At 39.5% G+C, this 27879-nt stretch overlaps 1 long non-coding RNA gene across 1 annotated transcript in view; it reads left to right on the top strand.

Annotated features, from left to right (window-relative positions):
* The first annotated feature begins 3676 nt into the window (after positions 1-3676).
* The window catches only part of LOC138738922 (uncharacterized), a 144577-nt gene continuing 120374 nt past the window's right edge, over positions 3677-27879 (top strand). Inside the window, exon 1 of the long non-coding RNA XR_011341865.1 lies at positions 3677-4135. This is a non-coding gene — a long non-coding RNA (uncharacterized lncRNA). The remainder of the gene's footprint in view (positions 4136-27879) is intronic.

The following is a 27879-nucleotide window of genomic DNA, read 5'->3' as shown; positions in this document are numbered from 1 at the left end:
AGGCCTCAATTCTTCGACAATTTATAAGGTAGTTTCTTCTGTAATTGAGCTTTTGTTTTTTCACATTAGTAATCATTACAGTCCTTCAGTATATCAAAAACTGTGAATATTACTTTTAATCACTTTTGTAAATTTAAAAAATGGGTATTTAAAAAACTAGCTGGGGGAAGGTGGATTTGCACATCTGTCTTCTACGCTATCTTGCCAAGCCCCCTAAGGATTTTAATACTAATGTCGATCCTAACATGGAAAGAAGCATGGAAGTCTGCAGCAAATTTTAAAAAGTGATCGCGAACTGAAAGAGAATTTAAAAGATCAAAATCTGTGCAGTCAAATTTGGACACATTTTTTCTCAGAAATAGTTTAGTTATGATGTAATTATGAAATAAATGAAAAATATCATCATTATTTTTATTAACCTGAACAGTTTTTACATTATTTGCAGCTAAAAGTTGTTTTTAAAAACACATTTTGAAAGTCTTGATAGATGATCTGAAAGGACAGGGAATCATTGGAATTTCCAGTTGATTCTATTATCACTTAAAGCGAATTCGTCTTACGTGAGTAAAATTGGGACAAATTAATTGCGTAAAGTGGGGTTTGCCTGTACATATTGAAGGACTCTAAAATCAATTAAGTGGTGTAGTGTGGCAGCGCACATCCTCATAGTGAACCGACCCGCTTGTATTGCCATGTGGCGGGAGAGCCATGGGGAAATGGCGTCGTCAGGTTTCTCTCTGACTCCAGCCTCCCTTCCAGCGCGCACCCTGGGCAGCGATTATGATGCCACAATGCAGCAGGTGACTGAGCTCATGCTGCCCTTATAGGGACGTTCTGAATTTGAATAAAAACAGTCGTTAACGACCCTCAACGTGGTGGCTGTGTTTCTTCCACTGCTCACACCGCCACAGTAGAATGAAAAGCAAATGCTTAAAAATCAGCCACAAATGCAATAGTAACAAAAAGAAATCCCAATATCATTTAAATTTAAAAGGTTAGGATACATTTACAGCATCATACCAAAGTTATGATGTCAATCTTGCAAGAGTATGCAAAATTGCTCAAAATATCTTTCCTTGCACAAGGCAATCTAACTTCAGCGAGCTGTCACATGAAATGACTCTTTCACGGAGGACACGAACCATTTCATCCAGCAATCTATCAGTGTTCAAACCTATAAATACCTGATATTATTTATTCCTAACAGCACAATACAAATTAAGCTATCGAGCATGAATCTGAGCCCACCTGACAAAAAAAATGGTTTCATTTTGATTTATCATCAATTGTTACATCTAATCCTAAAGCAATCGGACTGAAAACATCAAAAGCAGCTTGAATTAATTTTTCAGCTTCACTGCAACAAGATGTTTCAGAACTACCTCAAAGAAATGCCAGCAAATATTGGGTGACAGAGTTGGTCGAGCTGCTGACTTATGCTCCAGTGAGAGCTATCTGTGCAAATGTTGCATGTTCTCTCTGGGATCACATGAGTTTCTTGTAGGAACTCCACCTTCTTCCTATATCACAAAGATATGAGGGGACTGATGGAGATGATGGTGCAGCCCCGCCGGCTAGTAAATTGCTGAGTGTGCAAATGAATGGTTGAATGCGGGGAGAATTGATGACAATGCAAAGAGAATAAAATAAGCGAATTGGGTGCTTCTCAGATGGCACCAACTCAGTCGACCAAAGGTTAGCTTTCTGTTCTGCAACACTCCAGGATTTGATATCCTGAACAATCTCTGACAACCTTGACAACTGACGATGAAGTGATTAGATTCAGCGATGATTCAATGACCCAGAAGCCAAGTCCTGGAAGATTGCAGGCTTGGAGAAGATCAGCAGAGATAAGCCCAGAGAAGATGTCAAAAGCAAAGATTTTTAAGCTGTGGTTTTCCATAATGCTGATCCAGAGGGCAGCTATTAAATTTAGGAGTGATGGTGAAAGTTAGGAGATCGCCTTCATATTTACCAAGGTTAAGAGGCAGATCATGAGGTTCTTCAAATTGTTAAGAAGAGACCAAAGTGTGCATGAAGATTTGAACAGCAGATAAGCAGAGCAATGGCAGTGTCAGGTGATATCAGACACATGAAACACAGGCATGAGTTGTGGATTCACAATCTGCTAACACTGGAATGGCTAGGCTAAAGCAGATTGTATATTCAAATGATAAAAAGGAGTTTAAGGGGCACTTGAATTTTGAAAATACTCAAAGTACTGCTAAGGATTCTCATGCACAATCTGACAAACCATTGTGGACTGCAGTGGTAGTGAGTGCTCCATAATCTGTATAAAAGAGATCCAGTGTCATGATATCACCGCATGTAGCAGATAGTCAGAGAACATGGAATCATTGAACTTCCAGTTTCTATGTGCTCAGAGGCAAGAATAGAGTTGAAAACATTTTTTTTTAAACTGCACATGCTCAAAATCTGAAATAAAAACAGAACAATCTGAATTGGCAACTGATCATTGGTATAGAGACAGGGTTGAAGACCTGAAATGTTATCTCTGTTTCTCCTTCCACAGATGTGGCCTGACCTTCTGAATGTTTCCCTTTTTTTCCTGTTTTATAAAAGTAAGCCCTTCCTGGATCTTGGATCCCTGGGCTCACAAATTTTGTTTTACTCAGAGAGAGGTGGATGCCTGGAATGCATTGCTATGGATAGTGGTGGAGGACTATGATGTGAGGAAAAGGTTATAGTGTGAGGTAGGGAAAAATTAGATCATTGTGGAGTCGGTTTACATTAAGTCGGCACAACATCATGGGCCGAAGGTGTGTGCTGTGCTATGATGTCCCATGTTCTGACGCTGGTGACATTCTAAGAGGCGGCCTGAATAATAGGTGCACAAATCAGTTACTCAGGAGGGAATGGATTTAAAAGTAGTCTTTGAACCTCAAAAACAGAGGCAATGAATAATTTAAATTACAAAAATCAAGATTTATCATTAAGTGTATATATTTTTTGAATATTTTATTTTAATTTTATGATTGAACAAGTATCAAGAATTATCTATTACAGACACACAGAATAAAGTGTACAAAAAGAATAATTGATACAGGTTGTTCATGTTTCCAACTAACCTCATCCCTCCTCTCCCTCCACCCCACCAAAATAAGTTCCAATACAGAAGAAAGAAAGTAGAAAATAGAAGAGAATGATAGACGAAAAAGTGAATAAAAAAAGAATCACGAAAGAAAGAGGAGCTGTCGGGATCTGGAATCCAGTCCAGAAAGTCTAGCTCTTTTTCATATCTGTATCCCACATATGGGAAAGAACAGGGGCGTAAAGACTTGAGAACAGAATAAGTATCTTAAATATTCAACCCTGTATATTTTGATACAATTGCCTATGGCTTAAATATAATGAGAGCTTTCACCTCTGCCAGACTTTCAGTGCCAAGTTCCTAATCCCTCCCACACACAGGATAAAAAGGTTTTCCACATTTCCCCTCTGAGACTTCCACCAATTATTAAATCAGAGTGTCTTAGTTTTCAAGTCCTTTGAATGCAACACCCTAGAGTCCTTAAGCACTCTATTCTCTCAGGGTTCCATACGCTATGTATTGTGTGGTGTCTCTCACTATTTGCTCTGGGGTCCCCAGGCTGCTTATCATGACATCACAATATCCCACGGGTGCATCACACAATTAATCCTGTTTCCCCCTCTCTACCCCCCACAACATTCCTCAGAGTCCTCACACACACATTTGAAGTTGAAATGCCTGATATTGTCTAGTTATTTTAAAAAATCTTCAAGATTACAGTTTGTCACTGCCTTCCACATTTTCCAAAAGTTGACCAAAAATAGTCAAAAAAACTATTACAGCACCAGCGACCCGGGTTTCTCTGGAACTGGATTCTGGACTGTCCGGGTTGGCAGCAGAACGCTGAGCACCAATATAGCTGAACTCTTGCACACCTCAGGGTGTGTGGTCAGCCCACTTTTGGTCATGCTATTGACCCAAGACTTCAATGCCAGATTCAGCTCTTACAGTGTAACCAATTTTCCAGATGACATGACAATAGTTTGCCTCATCAGCAACAACGATGAGTCGCACTTCAGAGAAGCGGTGGAAAATCTCGTGAAATGGTGCAAGAATAAGCATCTGAGTCTCAACCTGGACAAGGTAAAGGAGATGATGGATGGCACAGTTCGCGTAGTGGTTAGTGCAATGCCTTTACAGTGTCAGGGATCAGGACCAGACCTGGGTTTGAATCCTGCGCTGTCTCTAAGAAGTTTGTACTTTCTGCGTGGATTTTCTCTGGGGGCTTCGTATTCTTCTCGCCCTTCAAAAATATACTGGGGTTTGGTTAATGGGGTGTAATTTGGGCAGCACGGAACTCATAGGGCTGAATTGGCCCGTTACAATCCTGTATGTCTAATTTAAATTTAAAATATGATTGTGGACTTCAGGAAGACCAGGGACAACCATCCTCCACTACTCATAAATAGCTTGGTAGTGGAGAGAGTAGAAAGCACCAAGTTCCTTGGAATCCACTTAAGTAGTGACCTATCCTGGACCCAACATCTTCTCACTTGTCAGGAAGACGCAACAGCGACTGAACCACCTGAGAGTATTGAGGTGGGCAAGGCAACCAGCCGCCATCCAGTTAACTTTCAGCAGGGGATCTGTTGAGAGTCTCCTGGCCAGCTACATCACACTGTGGTGCAGTTGCTGTGGAGCATCAGATCAGAGGTTAATCCACAGAATCAGAAGATCAGCAGAGAGGATCACTGGGGTCTCCCTCCTCGCCATTGATGAAATTTATTGGGATTGTTGTCTAAAAATGGCTTGCAAAATCAGGCAGCATCTTCCAGCTACTCCTGTCAGGAAAGAGATATAGCAGTATCAGAACCATCAGATTGAGAAACAGTTTCTTCCCATATACATACTGTGCATATTTATCATTTGTCTGTATGTGAGTTATTTCTGTATTTAATGAAGTTTACATTTAGATAAGGAGTGTTCCCTTCAAGGAAGAATTGGTGGGGGAGAAAGGATTGTTTAAGATTTAATTTGCTATCTCTTGGGATAGTTTCTTTTGGGGGAAGATTTGCTTTTGCTTTTGGATTCCTTTTTGAAGTTTGCTATGGTGATTTACAATTGCTTTTATTCCTTCTTGTGTGGAGCTTTTCCAATTTCCTGGCTAAATCGAGTTATTTGGTTTATGAATTTTCTTTTCAAATATCTTTGCTTTTAATTTACTTAATATGAATAAAGTTATTCAGGTTGTGAATTGGAATACCTGTGGTTAAATTATCCTATTAAACACACAAAAATATCTATGCAGCTTAAAAAGATTAAGGCTAACATATTTTTACAAGAAACGGATTTATTTGAATGATACCACGTCTTTTTCGATGTTGAAAGGGACAGAACTTTCATTAATCTTCTATGGCAAAGGCCAGAGGATTTTGATTTTAATTGACCAATTTATTCCTTTTGCTCATCATAATGTTGTTTCTAATACTAATGATAATTTTCTTATTGTTTATGAAAAACTATATGTAATGCGCGTCGAAAGAACCAAAGACGTTGATCCAAACCAAGGCTTTTATTAACTAAAAGACTGGAGCATATCACAAGTAGGTCGATCAGTCCAGAATGACCTGGTCTGGCTAGGAGCAATCCTTTAAGACCTGCCAGTCAGTGTGGCTACACTCTCAGCCAATCACAGTCATCCTACACTACCATCTGTACATCTGTACATATACACATTGGTGATAGAATCTGTACTATCACACTATATAATTAGAAGGATCATTTCTGCTAACATTTATGGTCCTAATGTTGATGAACCAGATTTATTGAACATTTCTTTACTTCCTTACTGAATTTAAACTTATTAGACCCTGTCTTAGACCAGTCGTCTTCTAAAACAGATACATTTGAATAAGTTCTTTCTTGCTAAAGTGTGGCATTTTTGATGTATGGTGTTTTCTCCACCCTAAAGATAAGGAATACTCCTTTTATATATATATATATATATATATATATATATATATATATATATATAATATCTGTGTGTGCGTGTGTGTGTGTGTGTGTATATATATATATATATATATATATATGTGTAGTGTCCAACATACATATTTACAAATTGATTACTTTTTTACTAATAAACAATTTCATTAATTAGTGCATCTAAATATGAGTCTATTGTAATTTCAGATCATGCTCCGGTGGTTTTATCACTGAGCTTTCCTGATTTATCTCAATCTATTAGACACTGGAGCTTTTAAATCAATTTTACTCCCTGATTCAGATTTTTTGAAATTTCTGAAGGAACAGATTGTATTTTTCTTTGATAACAATTCTTCTTCAATGGTATATAGCTTAATTGTCTGGGATTCTTTCAAGCTTATATAGAGGACAAATAATTTCGTATCTGTCAAAAATGAAAAAAAGAAGCTAATGCTGAGAATGCACTTACCAATCAAATAAAGCTTTTAGACCAACAATACGCTCTTATTCTGAAATCAGAAATATTTTAAAAACGTGTTGATCTTAAAACTAAATATTTTTTTTTTTACTTATCCTATTGAAACACAACTTTTGAAAAGTAAGAGCCAATTTTATATTCACGGTAATAAGCCAGATAAACTTTTGGAAAATCAAATAAAAGACTTAGTCGCTAAAATGTCTTATTTTGGAGATTCACAAAGAGGATGGTAATATCACCATTGACCATGTAGAAATTAATGATACGTTTAGAAAGTATTATTCCAATCTTTATAAATTTGACTTTCCCATTAATTGAACTCCTATGATAAATATTCTGGACCATTTGACAATACCTATTCTTTCTTCAGAAGCACAATCGCAGTTAGAAAAACCTATTTCACAGGGAGAATTAATAATGATTATTAAATCATTACAAGTTGGCAAAGCACCAGGTCCTGTCGAGTTTAGTAAAACTTTTTCCCACCTGCTGGTACCCTGTTTCTGTTCTGTATTTTCTGGCTCTTAAATCCAGAACTTACTAACCACTTTTTTATGATGCAAAGATTTCTCTCATCCCAAAAAGAAACAAGATTTATCAATTTGTGCCTCCTAAGGGCCAATTTCTCTTCTAAATGTTGATGCAATAATTTTATCTAAAATCTTGGCCAGTAGATTGGAAAATACTTTACCTCTTATTATTTCAGAAGATCAGATGGGTTTTATTAAAACTGTAATTCATATTTTAATATACGACGGTTATTGAATATTATATATTCCCTCTCCATCTCTTCCTCAGAATGTGTTATCTCTTTAGATACTGAAAATGCCTTTGCTAGATTTGAATGGGAATGTTTATTTACAATATTAAAAAAGTTTAATTTTGGTCCCACATAAATTTTGTGAATTACTAACTCTTTGCAATCTAAACTTTTTAAAACTTATTGAGGAACCAGACAGGTTGCACACAAGTCTCTGGCATGAAGAGATGAAGACTCCACAAGTGGCATCACTGTTCTCCCCAGAATAGATTAAGGACAACTGAAGTGATGAAGACAATTCGTGTGAAGGTGTGTGAATAGAGTTAGGCCTCAAATCATCCATGATATAATTAGTTGGAAAACTAGACTCAAGAGCCAAGTTGTGCTCTCCTGTTCCTGAATTCATCTGTTCTGTTGGCCACTCAAGATAAGAATCAATTTGTGCGCAGTCATTGATTGCAGACATCAACAAGCTTTCACTATGATGCTCACTCAATGCAGACAACTATCATGGGTTTGACAGAACTAAACTGCTGCATCTGCTACAGAGGAGAGGATGTCCAAAACCTGTGCCAGCTCCAAAAAGATGGCCCACTGATCAATCTCACCTCCCTGACTGCCACCATAGAGCTCAAGTTTCATTCAATTTCATCTCCCTCGGTAACATTGAAAACATGTATTGAAACGAGTTGTCAGTTTCCACAAGTACATTGACAAGTGGTGCACCTTGTATCAACAGAAATGTAGCAAACCCTGAACAGGCACACTGTTGGGTTTATGTCAAATGAAATGAAACTGAAATGTGGGAGAGTTGAACTGAGGAAAGCAGGATGGGTGGAACCTGTTGACTGTAACATGCCTTTGACATGTGAATTATCCAGTGGCTTCATCAAGAACCTTTCCTAGTTTCTGCTCTTAGGTTATACAGATTTTTTGAATCTGGTAACCAGCTCAGTCAAGTCATTTATTTTCATTTGAGTGTACAAGTACAACCCTACAAAACAGTGTTCTCCAGACCTTGGTGCAAAACGAGGCACTTTTCTTTCTTCTTTGGCTTGGCTTCGCGGATGAAGATTTATGGAGGGGTATGTCCACGTCTGCTGCAGGCTCGTTGGTGACTGACAAGTCCGATGCGGGACAGGCAGGCACGGTTGCAGCGGTTGCAAGGGAAAATTGGTTGGTTGGGGTTGGGTGTTGGGTTTTTCCTCCTTTGTTTTTTGTCAGTGAGGTGGGCTCTGCGGTCTTCTTCAAAGGAGGTTGCTGCCCACTGAACTGTGAGGCGCCAAGATGCACGGTTGGAGGCGATATGAGCCCACTGGCGGTGGTCAATGTGGCAGGCACCAAGAGATTTCTTTAAGCAGTCCTTGTGCCTCTTTTTTGGTGCACCTCTGTCTCGGTGGCCAGTGGAGAGCTCACCATAGAACACGATATTGGGAAGGCGATGGTCCTCCATTCTGGCGATGTGACCCACCCAGCACAGTTGGGTCTTCAGCAGCGTGGATTCGATGCTTGCGGACTCTGCCAGCTCGAGTACTTCGATGTTGGTGATGAAGTCATTCCAATGAATGTTGAGGATGGAGCAGAGACAGCGCTGATGGAAGCGTTCTAGGAGCCGTAGGTGATGCCGGTAGAGGACCCATGATTCAGAGCCGAACAGGAGCGTGGGCATGACAACGGCTCTGTACACACAGATCTTTGTGTGTTTCTTCAGGTGGTTGTTTTTCCAGACTCTTTTGTGAAGTCTTCCAAAGGAGCTATTTGCCTTGGCGAGTCTGTTGTCCATCTCTTTGTCGATCCTTGCATCAAATGAAATGGTGCAGCCCAGGTAGGTAAACTGGTTTACCGTTTTGTGTTCAGTGTGCCCGATGGAGATGTGGGGGGGCTGGTGGTCATGGTGGGGAGCTGGCTGATGGAGGACCTCAGTTTTCTTCAGGCTGACTTCTAGGCCAAACATTTTGGCAGTTTCCGCAAAATAGGACGTCATGCGCTGGAGAGCTGGTTCTGAATTGGCAACTAAAGCGGCATCGTCTGCAAAGAGTAGTTCACGGACAAGTTGCTCTTGTGTCTTGGTGTGAGCTTGCAGGCGCCTCAGATTGAAGAGACTGCCATCCGTACGGTACCGGATATAAACACCATCTTCATTGTTGAGGTCTTTATTGGCTTGTTTCACCATCATGCTGAAGAAGATAGTAAAGAGGGTTGGTGCGAGAATGCAGCCTTGCTTCACGCCGTTGTCAATGGAGAAGGGTTCGGAGAGCTCATTGCTGTATCTGACCCGACCTTGTTGGTTTTTGTGCAGTTGGATAACCATGTTGAGGAACTTGGGGGGGCATCCGAGGCACTCTAGTATTTGCCAAAGCCCTTTCCTGCTCACGGTGTCAAAGGCTTTGGTGAGGTCAACAAAGGTGATGTAGAGTCCTTTGTTTTGTTCTCTGTACTTTTCATGGAGCTGTCTGCGGGCAAAGACCATGTCAGTAGTTCCTCTGTTTGCACGAAAGCCACACTGTGTTTCTGGGAGGACATTTACGGCGACACTAGGTATTAATCTATTAAGGAGAATCCAGCGAAGATTTTGCCTGCAATGGAGACCAGCGTGATTCCCCTGTAGTTTGAGCAGTCTGATTTCTCGCCTTTGTTTTTGTACAGGGTGATGATGATAGCATCACAAAAGTCCTGAGGCAGCTTTCCTTGGTCCCAGCAGAGCATGAAAAACTCATGCAGTTTGGTATGCAGAGCTTTACCGCCAGCCTTCCAGACCTCTGGGAGGGATTCCATCCATACCTGCTGCTTTGCCACTTTTCAGTTGTTCAATTGCCTTGTATGTCTCTTCCCGGGTAAGGACCTCATCCAGCTCTAGACTCAAGGGTTGTTGAGGGATCTGGAGCAGGGCAGATTCTTGGACTGAGCGGTTGGCACTGAAAAGGGATTGGAAGTATTCTGACCATTGATTGAGGATGGAGATCTTGTCGCTGAGGAGGACTTCGCCGTCTGATCTGCGCAGCGGGCTTTGGAATTGGGGTGAGGGGCCGTACACAACCTTTAGTGTCTCATAAAAACCCCTGAAGTTGCCAATGTCGGCGCTAAGCTGGGTTCGTTTGGCGAGGCTAGTCCACCACTCATTTTGGATCTCCCGGAGTTTGCGCTGAAGGTGGCTGCATGCGAGACGGAAGGCTCATTTTTTCTCTGGCCAGGAAGGCTTTGCAAGGTGAGCCTGGTGGGCAGATTGCTTCTTTGCCAGCAGCTCCTGGATTTCCTGGTTGTTTTCGTCAAATCAGTCCTTGGTTTTCCTGGAAGAGAAGCCCAGTACCTCTTCAGTGGATTGCAGTCTGGCTGTTTTCAGCTGATCCCAGAAGGTTTCAGAAAATGCGTCCGTGAGGCAGTTTGCATCCTCGAGCTTTGCTTGGAGGTTTGCCCGGAAGTTTCCTCTCACTATGTCTGACTGCAAGTTTCCAACATTGAACCTCTTTCTGGGGGCTCCACTGTTCTTGAACTTTGGCTTGAAGTGAAGGTTGAGCTTACAGCGAACAAGCCGGTGGTCAGTGTGGCATTCCGCGCTGGGCATGACCCTGGTATGGAGCACATCTTGTTTGTTTCTTCCTCGCACTAGAACGTAGTCCAGGAGGTGCCGGTGTTTGGATCGGGGATGCATCCAGGTAGTCTTCAGGCTGTCTCTCTGCTGGAATAGGGTGTTAGTAAGACATACAACCAGACATAACACACATACAGAAAAACAATACATATGCATGAGAAGTATTAATCTATACAAATAAAAAATTAAATTTTGTTTCAAGAATATGAGAATCTTGGATGGTAAGTGTGAGCAGTTCTTCTGATTGTTCAGCATTCCCACCGCCTGTGGGAAGAAGCTGTTACTCAACCAGGTGGTGCTGGCTCTGATACTCCTATATCTCTTTCCCGATGGGAGCAGCTGAAAGATGCTATGGACAGGGTGGAAGGGGTCCTCAACGATTTTGTACATCCTCTTCAGACAACAATCCTGGTAGGTCACATCGATAGGGGGGGGGTGGTGGTAGAGACTCTATTGATCCTCTCTGCCACTCTTCTTGTCCTATGGATTTATTTCTCTGCAGGAACCATACCACATAGTGATGCAGCCAGCTAGGATGCTCTTGGTCGAGCTCTTATAGAGGGCTGACATAATGGTGCATAGTAGCCTTGCCTGCTTCATTCTTCTCAGGAAGTACAGTCGTTTTTGTACCTTCCTGACAAGTGAGGAGATTGTGTCCATGATAGATCACTAGTTCAGTGAACTCCAAGGAACTTGGTGCTCTCCACTCACTCTACATCAGAGTTATTGATGTGGAGTGAAGGATGGTTGTTCCTGGTCCTCCTGAAATCCACAATCATATCCTTTGTCTTGTCCATGATGTGACTCACATTGTTATTATCACACCATATTATGAGATTATCCACCTCTTCTCTATAGTGCAACTCATTTTTGCTGCTGATCAGGCCAACTAATGTTGTGCCATCTGCAAAGTCGATGACACTGTTGAAGCTGGATCTGATGATGCAGTCGTGGGTCAGTGGCGTGAACAGGAGTGGGCTGAGCACACAGCCCTGAGGTGCACCAGTGCTCAGTGTGACAGTGCTCAACGTTCTGCTGCTGACCAGGACAGACTGTGGTCTTTCTGTTAGGAAGTCCAGGATCCAGTTTCTGAGAGGGGTGTTGAGTCCCAGCGAGAACAGTTTCTCCACCAGCCTCTGGGGAATGATCGTATTAAACACCAACCTTGTAAATGAACAGCAGCCAAGAGTATTAGGTGTTGTTCTCCAGGTGGGACAGGATGGAGAAAGACAGGTCTATAGCATCATCTGTGGAATGGTTTCTTCTCAGATGGATAAACTGAACTTCGACATTTTCGAAGAATGTTTTCCAGACCCCAGTAGAAGTATATTTTCTTCATCAAGGATTAACCAAGCAGTCAGCTATTTCTCACTCTATCATTGTCCCACAAACTCCAATACATGGATTGACATAGAGCTTCTGATCTCTTCCTGCTCATCCAGCATTTCATCTCACCTCCTCATTCACCTCAGCACCTGGGGTACTAATTATTTTAATTTAATTCTATGCTTTGCAAATAGGACCGATAATGATGCATGCTCTTGTTATGGTTCTTTTCATCGACTCCCTGCAGATTCTACATCAGTTCCTCTAGCTCTGCATTCCTTTGACCCCATTCCATCTTTGGTGACTGCAACTGCAGATGTCAAGAAACAATAAACTCTTTCATTCGCAGTTTTGAATCCTCTAAGATGAGGTACACATCTCCGGCATTAAACATTGATAACTCCTGCAAATATCCCTTGTTAGGGACTAATAATTTCTTTTTTTAATTATTATTGCTTATTGAAGTTATCACAGCTTTGAAGCTCTTTCAAAATCTAAGACATTGATCTCATAAATAAAAGCCAAAAATCATTGTGAAAAGGGCAGACCTTTCGTGAATAATTATTGGGGTAGAATTTAGAAACCTCAGAAAAGCTTCAAGCAATGTATACATTTTAAATTTACATTTATCACCAATGTATTTATTTATCTATTTATTTATCAATTTATCTATTTATTACATATTAGACATACAGCACAATAACAGGCCCTTTCAGCCCATCACCCCATGCTGACCAATTACACTCAATTAATCGACACCCCCAGTACACTTTGAATGGTGGGAAGAAACCAAAGCCCCTGGGGGGAAACCCATGCAGACATGGGTGTGATGTTTATTTTATTGTAATAAAGAAACCTGGCTTCTTTTAAAACAACTATATTTATTAGCTAAAGCATACACAGACAAGACCTCATGGAGGCATCCATGTTGAATCCCCCCCAGTGGTTAGGATTAGCACTAGGACTCTTATCAGAACAGCAGGGAGAACATACAAACTCCTGACAGTCAGTGTGAGTTTCAAACCCTGGTCACAGGGTGGCGCTAACCATGCCACCAAATGCTATGCTCAAAAAACACCTGTTGTCTTCTCCTTCAGCTCCTTGGGGTCAAGGTGATTTGCTCCACTGTCCATTGTGAATTCTAAAACCCTACCACAGATGGAACAGGAAGCCCAAGAGAAAAAAAATAAGACAGAATGGCAACAAGCCTTTGGTGTCCATGACAACCATCTGGGTTACATCAAGCATCTGTTTACACTGATCCCATTTTACACACCTCATAATTCCATCCCAAATTGGTCAGCACAGTTAGCTATTACAGCGGCCGTGGCCCGGTTTCAAACCTGGCACTGTCTGTGAGGAGTTTATACGTTCTCATCCTGACTGCGTGGATTTTATTGAGATGCCTCTGGTTTCCTCGCACATTCCAAAGACATCCAGGATTGGCCACATGGGTGTTATTGGGTGTTGCAGGCTTGTGACCCTGTTACCATGCAAAGAATACACACAATCCACACTATGATTCAGGGAGCAGCTCTTTAGCCAGTGGGAGGAGGTGGTTAAGGAGGATCCTTGCAATAATCCTCTGTGTGGTAGCAGTCGGGAAACCACTCTGTTGTAATAATTGGGTGGGGTGGGGGGGTTTTTCTAGAACAGAGGGGATTTTGGAAAGTCCGAAGCTGCAAGACACTTCAGGAGACCAATGAAATTTGGCACAAAGAGCTTCTTGTGTATCATTGTAGATCAAACTCCCCTGCTGAGCTCACACACCAGCACAAAACTGATCTGAATATGAAGGAGCAGCTGAGCCCATTATTGGTACCTGTGGGATATTTTATGAGGGAGAGCAGGCTACACACATCAGTTTCCCATATTTCTTCGAAATCGTACAGAACATGTAAATTTACATGAAATTGCCTTCAACCTGCCATAAGGCAGACAAAGAATTAACGTTTCTGTCGCCCGGTTGGTTCCCCTTACAGAAAGAGAAAAGGAAAGCAAAAGAGAGTCCCTTCTGACCCACTGATTTTCCATGGATTCATCTCCAGCACTCCTGCAGCCTGTGAGGCTGCACAGAACCCTTTTTGATACATCAGCAGCCTTAGCTCCAAATCTGACACAATCAGGAAGCCTTCTGTGACCAAGAGCTTTTGGGAGCCCTTCTTGCCCTCAGCACCCTCTTGAATCCAGATTCCAAAACTTGGATCCTACATGCCAGTCTCCAGCAGCTTCCAGCCATGCAGGTTCCCAAAATGCAAGTTGCCCATAGCCTGGATGGGTCCTTAAGCTTCTGAGCCCCTCACTGATCCGCTGCCATGGTCAGCATTCTATAGGACCCCTCAGCCACTGAGCCCCTCACTGATTCGCTGCCTTTGTCATCATCCTGTAGGGTCGGATCCTCTGCTTCTCCTTCACAATGGTGGGGGGGGGGGGGGGTTTCTCTCCCTGTTTCTGGTGCCTTTCATTGCTCCCTGGAGTCTGCAAATTCTTTTGGCACTACTGAGCACAAATGGTGCATTTGTGCACAGACCTCCACAGTTGCAGGAGTTCACTGAAAACACTATCGGCTCCTTTAACAGGCCGTTTAAAGCCTCGAAGGAGGTTTCAGCGTTAGGACCACCAGTCTGCACCAGTGGCAGCATTGACATTACAGCTGATCTGGCAGGACCGCCATCAAAAGTCCATGATTGTCAGGTACACAGTAATATTTTCAATTCAAAGTGCTCTTAACATGGAAGAGAAAACAGATTCAACATCATTTGGATGGCTGGAAAAGTTACAATTCTTCCCACTGAAATCAGAATGCGAGTTGGTCAGATTTAAATTTAGACATACAACACAGTAACAGGCCCTTCCAGCCCACAAGCCTGTGCTGCTCAATTACTTCAATTAACCTTCAACCCCTGTACATTTTTGAAGGAAGGGAGGAAACTGGAGCACCTGGAAGAAACCCATGCAGACATGGGAAAAATGAACAAACTCCCTACAGACAGCACTGGATTCGAACTGTGGTCGCTGCTGTTGTAATAGCGCTGCACAAACTGCTCGTGTGGTACCGATGATAAGTGTGATAAGGGAGAGAATGATCCAGAGAGGAACTAAAGGAAAAAAAAACGGTGAATTAAGTTGAACATAGCAAATGTACTTTGTTATGCAAAGGACTGAAAGGAAAATAAAAATGTGACATTGAACCTGTATGAGATTGAGACAAATCTGTGAGTTATAATTAGTACAACCACTGTGAAGGAAATAAGTTAAAATGTTGAGCTGCGAAACCAAAGTAATTAAAGGTAGACTGAGACCATCATCATAAAGCAGCAAATGCTCCACTAAACATCATTGTGCCTGCTCCTGGTCAGCAAAGCGCCAAGGAAATAGTGAACTGTTGGCACCAATGATGTAATAAAGCAAATGCTAGGGTGCAGCGGTGAGCAGGGAATGGAGGATGAAACAAATGACTGAGCCACTCCTGAAGTCAGAAGTCTGAAAATTGAGGCATCAAACAGCATGGCTGGGAAACAGATTCTTCCTGCAGTCTGTGAGATTAATGAACAGCATTTTTTAACCAAGCAAGTCATCTGAAAATATCTATGTATATTTATTTTAAATTATATCTTTATGTATATATTGGATTATTATCTGCCATACAGTGTGAATATGCACCGTGGTCTGGAGAAACACTGTTTCAACTCATTGCATGTGTACAGCCAGATGATAATAAACTTGAAATGTTATAAAATCAGATATTTGTCAGCCTTAAAGTGAAGCTTCATGGAAGAATGCAAACGTGCTCCTTTAGAGTCATTCAAAATCCTTGGATTTTTTTTAAAGGAGCCAATGACTTTTAGCATCAGAATCAAAGAGAAATATCAAAAGAAAGGGATAAATCCTGAGAACATTAACAAGTTCTGTTCACACAGTAAAATGGTGATGTGTTTCACCGAGAGACAAAGCATGGAAACCGAGCATTTCCCCCATCACATCCATGCCAGCCACTCAATTGTATCCATCCAATGTTAATTATTTTTTAAAGTCCTCCCAACAGGTTAATTTTGAGTTTTGAGTTCAGTGAGGTAGCAATAAGCTGCAGTGTTGGGAAGTATCAGCAGACAGAGCTGAACAAAGGGCAATACTGTAATGTATAAATATTTAGGAGAATTTGGTAAAATTAGAGTAGGTTACATACATACACACATTTTGAAACAGATCTTATTTTAAAAACTGAAGAATTCATATTCAGTGACATTGCAGGATCTTTGGAGATTTTTATGCACATTTCACAAATAGGTGCTAATTAAAATGATGTCATGAAATGAATAGACCATTGTTTGGAATTGGAGACAGGCTGGATGGTTGGATAACTACAAGGCTTCTGACCTTCCTGCAAAGTGCTCACAGAAAGGTCATTCCTAGGTTTTGTTTACCTAAGACAACAGCTTGACCAAGGGGGAGAACTCCTGTGGTTTGCTGAAGAAGGTGGGGTTTTTTGCAAGTGAGAGAGTCACATGGGCTTTCTGGCCGTTGGAAGTTGGAGAGAGAGAGAGAGAGAGAGCGAGAGAGAGAGATAAGACAAGTTCAACAAACTCTCCCAGCTAGTGTGTGTGACACTGAAAGCAGCTGAACAGTCCAAGCCAGGAAGCTGGTTTGAAACATAAAGCTCCAGAGTGGCAGATGGCTGGAAGTGCTATCTGTCTGATGTTTTTCTTGGAATACGGGGAACAGAAAGGAACTCTGTAGTAGCCTGAAAAAAAAGAGGTTACCATCTGGAAAACCCTGATGGGGCAAGTTTAATCAACGGGACATTCAGGTGACTAATGGGGGTACTTCAGTTGTGGAAATCCTGGAACAACAAATCTCTCTCCGCAAGCCCTACAAGGACCTTCCTGAGCGGTAAACTTCCTTTCGAGCACCAAAGCCTGGTGAACTTTATACATGTTAAATTCTGTGCACAGTATAGAATTACCTGCAACCAGATAACTTGTAAAACGGAGAAGTGAGATTGAACTGTGAACCAAAGAACTTTTCTTAAATTTACACACACATTACATACACATGTGCTTAGAATTTGGGTTAGTTAAGTATCGATATAAGTTAAAGTTTGATTCTATTTTCATGTTTAAAGTATTTTTTTAAATTTTATTTAAAGACTTTAATCAAAATACAGTTAAACATAACAAAAAAAAGTGAAGAACAATTTTTTATATATAAAAAAACCCCACCCATCCTCCCACCTCTTCAGCCAGCTCCCTTATGGGGAGCCAAATATAAAAACAATACAGTTAATATAAAGAATATTTCAAAGAATTTCCAAATTCATTAATACTCCAAATAAGGAGACCACATTTTAACAAAAATGAATAATTATCATGTAAATTACATGTAATTTTTTCCATAATAATACGTTCTCAAATGCCAGCGTGATATGTTAATTTCCACATTATCTTTCCAAGTACTAGCTACACATTTTCGTGCTGAAGACAACACTAGACGTACAAATGCAATTTGAAATTTATCCAACCCTAGTCCTTTCAAAGAAACCATATATCCCAACAAAAAAATTGATGGGTCTAATGGCAATTTAATGTTAAATAATTTTTCCAAAACCAATCTAATTCCATCCCAAAATGGTTGTACTTTAACATAAGACCAGAGAGTATGTAAAAAAGTTCCAATACATAATCCACATCTAAAACAAGAATCCGAATAACTAAACACATTTTTAAAATTTCTCTGGAGTCAAATATAACTGATGCAAAAAATTACAATTAACCATTCCATATTGTACATTTGTCACTTTAGTTACACTATCATGGCACATAGCCTCCCAATTATCTTCAGGAAAAATATAAGTTAAATCACTTTCCCATTTAAGTCTAGATTTTTCCCAATCCGGTTTATCCATCGCATCTTGGTACATACCCAAAATATAACCTTTCTTAGGTACAGAAGAAATAAAGGACTCAAATTTCATCAACATGGGTAAATTCATCTCTTTACCATAATTATCTTTTATCAAAGCTCAAAGTTGATAATACACAAATAAAGAGTTTACAGATATATCAAATTTCTCCCTCAATTGGTTAAAGGAAAAGAAACTGGCCTTCAAAACAGTCATGAACTATCTTATACCTTAGAATTCCATCTCTTTAAATGATTATTAAACATTGAAAAAGGAATAAGCTGATTATAATATAAACGGGGTTTGGATTTATAATTTACCTTTTGATCCTAAAACCATATTTTGTTTACCCCATATCCTTAACAAATGTTTTAGTATCAGCATATTACATTCCCACAATAAATTCTCATTCCACTTAAATATAAACTGATGTATCTCTACTTCACATATACAAGCCATTTCCACCTTTGCCCAACTTGGAGATTGGTCCATATCAAACAAACTAACAAATTTCAACTGAGCCACTTCATAATAATTTTGAAAATGATGGAACTGCAATCCACCATATTTCCATGTAAGTTTATGCAAAACTACTCGTGCTAATTTTCCCTTGCATAAAAACTCCCGCACTGCTCTATTCAGATCCCAAAAAAACCCTTTGAAAGTAAACATGGTATCGACTGAAACAAATATTGAATTTGAGGAAAAAATATTCATTTTAATGCAATTTACTCAACCAATTAATGTTAATGGCAGATCTTTCCATTTAGTCAAATCCTTTTAATTCTTTTTAATAAAGGAACATAATTTAATTTATTTAAAGATTGATAAGCTGGATTTATTACCACCCCTAAATATTTAATTCTATCTGACCACTTTAATTTTATAATACTTTTATATTCTGTATAATCTCCATCCCCAACTGGCAATATTTCACTCTTATCCCAATTTACTTTATATCCAGAAAACTCCCCAAATTTTAACAAACAATCTTGTAAATATTTAAAAGATTTTCCGGCTCTGTCAAATATACCAACACATCATCTGCAAACAAATTAATCTTATATTCATCATCCCCAATTTTCATTCCTTTAATCTTATCATTCTGTCGTATTGTCTGAGCTAACAGTTTGATAGCCAATGCAAATAAGGTTGGTGACAATGGACAACCTTGTCCAGTCAATTGCATTAATTTAAATGGCAAATAAATTTGGCTATTTGTCACCATCCTAGCAATTGGATTTGTATATAAAGCCTTAACCAAATCAATAAAATAAGGGCCAAAATTAAACTTCTCTAAAGAAAAAATTCCACTCAACCCTATCAAAGACTTTTTCCGCATCCAGCGCAACCACCATTGGGGTGGTTGGGTTGCTGTCTAATGCATTGACCAATGTTATCAATCTGAGGATATTATCAGACGCATTTCTATTTTTAATAAAACCTGTTTGATCTGTATGTATTAATTGAGGTAAATATTTGGCAAGTCTATTTGCTAACTCCTTCACTATAATTTTATAATCTACATTTAATAAGGAAATAGGCCTATATGAAGACACTTTCAATGGGTCCCTATCTTTCTTGGAAATCAAGAGTAATTATAGCACTCGAATAAGATTCTGGTAACAACTGCTCCTCAGTTACTTGCTGCAATACATCTCCAAATACAGAAGATAAATCTTCATTAAAATACTTTATAGAATTCAACTGAGAATCCATCATCTCCTGGCGACTTTCCATTTGGCATCTCCCGCTTAGCCTCTTTAATCTCAAAATATGTGAATGGAGCTTCCAATTCTTTAACCTCCTCCTCCCCTAAAACAGGTAAATTTAATTTAGATAAATAAGATTCAATAGAACCAGTATCCTGCTTTCCCTCAGAAGTATATAATTTCTGGTAAAATGAATAAAACTGGTCATTAATTTCCTGAGGTTTATAGGTAACTGTTGAATTCTTTTTCACAGCATTAATAGTTCAGGATGTTTCTTCTGTTTTTAACTGCCATGCTAGTACCTTATGAGCTTTCTCACCCAATTCATAATAACGTTGCTTAGATTGATAAATTAAACGCTCATACTGATAAATTTGTAATGTATTATAATGTAATTTCAACTTTGTTCAAGCAGCTTTTTTTAAATCTTCTGTAACATCTTTCTGAAATTCCTTTTCCAACTCAGTAATTTGTTTCTCCAATTATAAACTTTGCGGCACATATTGCTTTTTAACTTTCATAGTATAGCTAATAATTTGCCCTCATAAATATACTTTCAAAACATCCCACAGTATAAAATTACTACATATTGAATTGACATTCTCAGCCAGAAACTAAGTAATCTGCTCCTTAATAAAAGTAATAAACTCTGGTTTTTTCAATAACATTGTATTGAACCTCCATCTGTAAGACGATTGCACCACTTCTGGAATTACTCAGGAGAAAAATAACATGGAATGGTCTGATATAACCCAACTTTTATATTCAACCTGTAGTGTTCTACCCTGTAAATGTGCCAAAACCAAGAAAAAGTCTATTCTAGAAAATGAATCATGTCTAGATGAATGAAAAGTCTTTCTCTGTAGGGTTTACTCTCCTCCAAACATCAACCAAATTCAGATCTTTCATCAAAGCTCCTATTTGTATTGCCGCTTTTGATTTCCTCATACTTTTTGGAGATCTATTCAATAAAGGATCCAAAACACATTTAAAATCTCCCCCAACCAGAATATTATTATTGGCCTGATTTAACAATAAAAAAAGCCTCCGACATGAAGTGTTTATCATCTACATTAGGTGTATAAATATTTAACAATGTCCATGGTTCAGCAAAAATTTTACAGTTAACCATCAAAACCCTCCCAGCATTTCCCTCAAACGATTCCAACTCAAATGGTAATTTCTTATGAATTAAAATCACAACACCCCTCGCCTTAGAATTAAAAGAAGATAACACATGACCAACCCATTCTCTTTTTTTTAAACTTTATTTAAAAGATAAGTAAAAAGTATAACATACAATCTAAATATTTAAACAAAGTAATTTTACAAAGATTTATATATAAAAACAAAGCACAACAAACATAAAAAATTTAAAAAAGAAAAAAAAAACAAAGAATAAAAACCAAAAAAACTCTTCCCCCATCCTTAAGGGGAGCCAAAAATATAAATTTTATATATATATATAAATTTTTAAATAAATGTTAATAACAGTTCAAAATACATTCAATTGCATATATTTCAAATACGGAGACCACTTATCAACAAAAAAAGAATAATTATCATGTAAATAATAATTATCATGTAAATTATTTTTCCATAATGATACAAGCTTTCAATTCAATATACCAGCGTATTATATTAATTTCTACATAATCTTTCCAAGTACTAGCAATGCATTTACGCGCTACCGCTAACACCAAACATACAAAAGCAATTTGAACTTTACCCAAACCCATTCCCCTTAATGAATACAAATCTCCGAACAAAAAAATCATTGGATCCAAAGGTTGTTTAAAATTATACAATTTTTCCAAAACTATTTTAATTTCTTGGACCAACCCACTCTCTCTTCAATTTCAGATGCTCTTTTTCAGTCAAATGTGTTTCTTGCAAGAAAGCAATATCAACTTTCATTTTTCTTATATAAGCCAAAACTCATTTGCGCTTAATTAGGTTATTCAAACCTTGGACATTAAAAGTTGCAAAATTCAAATTAGACATTTCTTAATCTAATAATATATTCCACTACTATAAAATAATGCTCCCCTTCTAAATATTCTAATTCCCCCCCTATATAAAAACTCCAAAACAAAGAGAAAAAAAAAAGTCCCAAAACAACCGACTAAAAAGTAGCAGTCCCCTAAACATCTGGGTGTGGTAAAACCCACTAGTGGCAGGTGACTTAAGGTCTCAGTGTCATCCACCCCCCTCCCCCAGTCAGACTTTCACAAAGTACTTAGACAAAAACAGTCAACCCAGTGATTCCTGTCCCAGTGATTGTTCTGGGTCCTCAATATCAAGAAGACTGCGTCAATTCAACTTTTTTCCCATTCTTTCCATGTTTTCCATTCTTCCTATTTCCATTGCCATTTACCCTCCTCTTAGGTGACAATAGTGGTGATCGTCCATTTCCTCGTAAATCTGGCAATGAATTAGCAAAGATTAATGCATCATGATCATTTTTTAAAAATTGAGATCGAAAATTCCCATAAAAAACTTGCAATACTGCCGGATAATGCAAGGCAAATTTATATCCCTTTCGCCACAATACTTCTTTAGCTGAATTAAATTCTCGGAGCCCTCAAATAATTTCTTGACTCAAATCTGCATTAAAAAAACATCCTGTTATTTTGAACCATCATTGAAGCCTGGTTTTGCCGCACCTTCTGCACCGCCATTCGCAATATCATTTCTCTATCCTGATATTTCAAACAGCAAATCAGAACTGGTCATGTTGATTGGCCTGGAAACAGTTTCTTCCTTAATGCTCTGTGTGCCAGACCATCCGGAAAGAATTCCTTGCCCAAGACCTCAGGAATCCATTTCTTAAAAAACTTTACCGGATCAGAACCTTCTATATCTTCTGGAAGACCTACTATTTTTACATTATTTCTTCAACTTTTATTTTCTAATGAATCAATCTTCTTCAATAATTCCTTCTTCTAAATCCCCTAATCCACGAAAAAATCCTCCACTTTTTCCATTTTTCTCTATCACACTCCACTAGATTCTTACATTCAAAAAAAGCTTCTTCAATCTTTTTTAAATTATCTTGTACAGTATCCACTGATTTTATGCATCTACTAACATCACTTTTAACTACAGTAAAATCTTGATTCATAAAAGTAATTTCTTCACACATAGTATTCATTTTGGTTTTCACTTCCATAAATCCTTGAATCATCTGAGTAGACATCTGCAATGACATTTTTTCTATTTGATGAGCAATCGCTTCCAAGATTGTAAACACAGAATCCAGTCCAGGTTCTATCACCTCCTTTTGAGGCCTACCTTATCTGATGTCAGTCCCCATTTCTTCCTGTGTAAATTCCAATAAAGTTGAGCACTCTTCCTCCTCAAATGCAGTAGGTCCTCTTCTGGTGCGGCTGCGAGTTTGGACACCCGACGACAGCACGCCGACCTTGTCAGCCCACCGTCACTCGGGCTCCCCCACTGCCCACACCTTATCCAATAATTCACGGACCCGCTATGCACCGTGCATGCCCAGCACAACCACCGACCGCGCAGGTGCGTTTTCCGACATTACACTGCACGCCCCTGGACCACCAGGCAATATTACGGGCTCAGATCCTGCTGCACACTTTGAAAACTTTTCTCATTGTCCACTGCACACCCAATCTCCATGTCATCTCAAAATCTGATGATCTAATATACCACACTATCATCCAGATTGTTGATAAAGATGAAAAAACAACAATGAGCCCAGGACTGATCCCTGCGGCACAACACTAGTCGCAGGCCACCAGGTAGAAACAGTCATCTACTACCACTCTCTGGCTTCTCTCTCAAAACCAATGACTTATCCAATTTATTTCCTCATCTTGAATACTTAGCGACTGAACCTTCTTGACCTATCTCCAATGCGAGAACTTGTCAAAGGCCTAAGTCCACATAGACAAGATTTACTGCTATTCCTTCATAAAATACATACATAAAATAAAATACCATGTTGAGTGTCTCCCAATCAGTCCATTTCTATCCAAATATTTTTAGATTGAGTCTCTTAGAATACCTTCCAACAACTTACCCACTACTGATGAAAGGTCCACTAGTCTCTAACTTTCTACATTATTCTCTGGCACCTCACCTGTGGCTGAAGATGTTTTAAATATTTCTGCTTGGCCACTGCAATTTCTACACTTGCCTCTCTCAATATCCAAGGGTATAATATATTGTGACTGTCAAATAACCTAGCTGTCTGGTCAAGTATCACCCAATCATACACAATGGGTATTTGAGTCCCTGTCTTTCAATTGCAAAGATGTTCTATATCTTCCACAGAAAACAATAATTGCAATATGCTCAGTACATAAAAATATATTAATGACCTCAAAAAGAAGTGATAAAGGAAGTATAAGGCTGAAAGTCCCTGAAAAAGTTACAGACACTTTGAAGTGCACCAAAAATAGGAAGAAGAATGGCCACCTGATCCCACAAGCCTGTCCAAATGGTCAACACAATCATGGCTGTTCCCAAGATCTCAACTTCCTTATTACAGCAATTCCATAAAGCCATCAGTTTCCAAATTTTAAAAAAAGTTCAAAACCTCCCATAAGAAACCTTGCAGAATCTCACCTTAATAAAGCTCTGGCGAGAAAACTGATCACCATACATCCGTCCAAGTGGGCCTAAAATCGATCATCATACATCTATCCAAGTGGGCCCCATGCCGATCACTATACATCTCTCCAAATGGGCCTGAAACCAATCACCAAACATCTATCCACGTGGGCCCTAAACCGATCACCTTACATCTAATCAAGTGGGCCCGATACCGATCATCATACATTTATCCAAGTGTGCCCTAATCCAATCATCATACATCTATCCAAGGGGGCACTAAACCGATCACCATACATCTATCCAAGTGGGCCCGATACCGATCACCTTACATCTATCCAAGTGGGCCCTTAAACAATCACCATACATCTATCCACGTGGGCCCTAAACCGATCACCTTACATCTAACCAAGTGGGCCCGATACCGATCATCATACATTTATCCAAGTGTGCTCTAATCCAATCACCATACATCTATCCAAGGGGCCACTAAACCAATCACCATACATCTATCCAAGTGGGCCCAATACCGATCACCTTACATCTATCCAAGTGGGCCCTTAAACAATCACCATACATCTATCCAATTGGGCCCTAAACCGGTCACCATACATTTATCCAAAGTTGTCCTAAATTGATCATCATAATCTATCCAAGGGGTCCCTAAACTGATCACCATACATCTATCCAAGTGTGCCCTAAATTTCTGATTAACAAGTTTCCTAACAATGAAGAAAACTGGCACAATGTTAATAAGTTGCTCACCAATACATTTCCTTTCCCCTCTACCCACATTCCTCATTCCTTGAACTTACCTTCTCCTGATACAGAAATCTGATCTCGTTCACCCAGAAGTCAGGCAGCCAGGCAGAGTGGGAAATGATATCATCAGATGACATGGACATGTCAAAACAAACCCCGCCACAAAACTCCTCTGGATATCTTCGACATACAGTAAAGCTCCAGCACCCCAACTCTTCAACCCCAGTTCTTCATCCACCAATGCCATCCAATACCTCTGACAATCAGAAGCTTCTAAAACCTCTAAAAATACCACATCACAAAGGCGTGCAGGATGGTGGATTAATTGACCACGGAAAATTGCTTTTTAAAACTGGATATATTTAGAGATGTTTATACAAGTGCAAATGGCCAAGAATGCCATTCATGGGTTTAAATTTTGAGGATGTTGCAATCAGTTAAAGGCCAAGTCAATTGAACTCAGAGGTTTTGGGCTGTAGGGGCTTTAACTTGAAAATGTCAGGGCTCACAGAGAAACATAAAATGGAGGGGGAAGTTTCTGGATGGCAGGAAATTGTAAGGAAAAGGATTCCTGCTTCTCGAGTTTTGATAAAGATTGACCCTGAAGAGATTTTGGATCAGGTTTTTGAATGTCCAACAATGGGCCCTTCAAAAGACCCCCAGATGAAAACTAAAACCGCTCTCCTCATCCCTTCCATAAAACTGAATATGGATTCCTAAATTTGTTCCAAGATCATAAATTAAAAGAATCAAACAATTTGGAGAACCAAATGAAAACCTCTGTAAAATAGTGATAGTTAAGTTCTACAACTGCATTCCTCATTATTTTGTGAATGATAATTCTGTTACATCAAAATGAAATGATTCAAAGGCAGTCAACAACTGGAACATTTGCAATCTATTAATTTAGCCACTCAGAATTGATGAATTATGTGACACTTTCTGGTATCATCCTGCACTTTCATATCTATGATCAAACAGTTTCTGCATCTTGATTGCATCCCTGGGTACACCAGGACTTCAGTGAAAGGGTCAAATTATCTGTTCCTTGTCCAGTCCAATATGTACAGTGATGCAACATCTGTCCCTTCTGAACAGGTGAACAGATGGAACGCCTCCTTCATTAGTTGGATTGAAGGCATATTTTGTGAGCTTCCATATGCTACTTGAAAGGATAAAATAAATCACACTTAAGGATATTTGGTAAATATAAGAACAACCTTAAGGATTCCAAGTTGGACTGCAATTAAAGGATCAAATTTATTTCTATTGCAATAAAATGACATGGGGTAAACTCTAACAACAAGACATGATGGTAGGCTCAGTTTACTGTTCTCCTGCCATGCTATATTGTTTTTGGCAGATAGTAATGTCTGACATTCACTTGCATCTGAAGTGGGATTTGACTGGCTAGAGCAGTGGTTCTCAACCTTTTTTCTTTCCACTCACATACCACTTTAAGTATTCCCTATGCCAAAGGTGCTGTGATTAGTAAGGGATTGCTTAAAGTAGTATGTGGATGGAAAGAAAATGTTTGAAAAGCACTGTTTTAATCGGACGTAATTGACTCATTATGTGCATGGTTTCATTACTCCAAAGGAAATGGACCAATGATAATTGTTCTCCAGCAAAATATTTCAGTAACAATTGTGTCTAGAGCAGTGCTTCTCAACCTTCCCTTCCCACTCCATGTAAAAATACTTGCTCCATATACCCCATATAACCTTTTCCACCCCTCAGTTTAAATGCATGACCTTAAGTCTGTGTCATTTTTACACTGTTGAAAAAATTTTGACTGTTTACACCCTTCAATACTTCTCATACTCTTATAAACTTCTAGTGTCACTCCTCAGCCTCTGCTGGAGAAAGGACCAAAAGGAAAAAATTTCCTTCAGAGACAGTGAGTAGTAGTGCATCTTACCATCTCCTCTGATGTTGAAAGAACAGAAAAGGGAGGGGGAGAAAGACACTGCCCCCATCACCAACAGGCCTGCATTACATCCTGCTCCCTCAGCCACTGGTCCTGATATCCCAAAGCCATCAGAAGCCAATGACGCCTTGTCCTGGGTAAACTTGTACCTCTCACTTTGTTCATTTTAGATTGGTCACAGTGTTTGAGCTACCGAAAGAAAACAGAGACACACACCGAGAGCACTTCAGTTTATACAAATCTTTATTACTAAATCTAAAGCTGAATTCAAACTACAATATGCAAGCCCTTCCCAATTATACTTATCAATGCCTGGACTGGTCCCAACTGCCGAAGCGAGGCAACGACCACACACTTGTAGTAGGTTGTCTGGGCGCCGGTAGCAACTTCTCCACCTCCCCCGACTGGGATGTTGGTTGGAGTCTAGAAGTTCTTCTTCTTGGTGAGAGATGTTGCCACCTCTCGGAGAGTCTCCAACTTCAGCAGTGGGACCATGGCTTATATTGCCCAAAAATTGTTTACTCATAGCTTATATCTTTGAATAAATGATTTAATTTCAATGTCTCCTGACAGTCTGCGACCAACAAAAGACAACTGCATCTCTGGGCTTCATGGTGTAAATTTTATGTCTACTGATTCATATGCATCCTGGGCCTCATGGCGTAAATTAGATTTTGTCTTCTGATTCAACTGGATCCTTGGGCCCCATGGTGGAATTTAGATTATCTCAAACTTCAGCAGTGGGACCATGGCTTATATTTCCCAAAAATTGCTTACTCATAGCCCATCTCCCTGCATAAATGATTTACTTATCCTCAAGGTCTCCTGACAGTCTGCGACCAACAAAAGACAACTGCATCTC

This window comes from Narcine bancroftii, chromosome 7, assembly GCF_036971445.1.
Source record: "Narcine bancroftii isolate sNarBan1 chromosome 7, sNarBan1.hap1, whole genome shotgun sequence".
NCBI lineage: Eukaryota > Metazoa > Chordata > Chondrichthyes > Torpediniformes > Narcinidae > Narcine > Narcine bancroftii.
The sequence above is the reverse complement of the archived record's forward strand: the minus strand, read 5'-3'. Positions and strand labels throughout refer to the sequence as shown.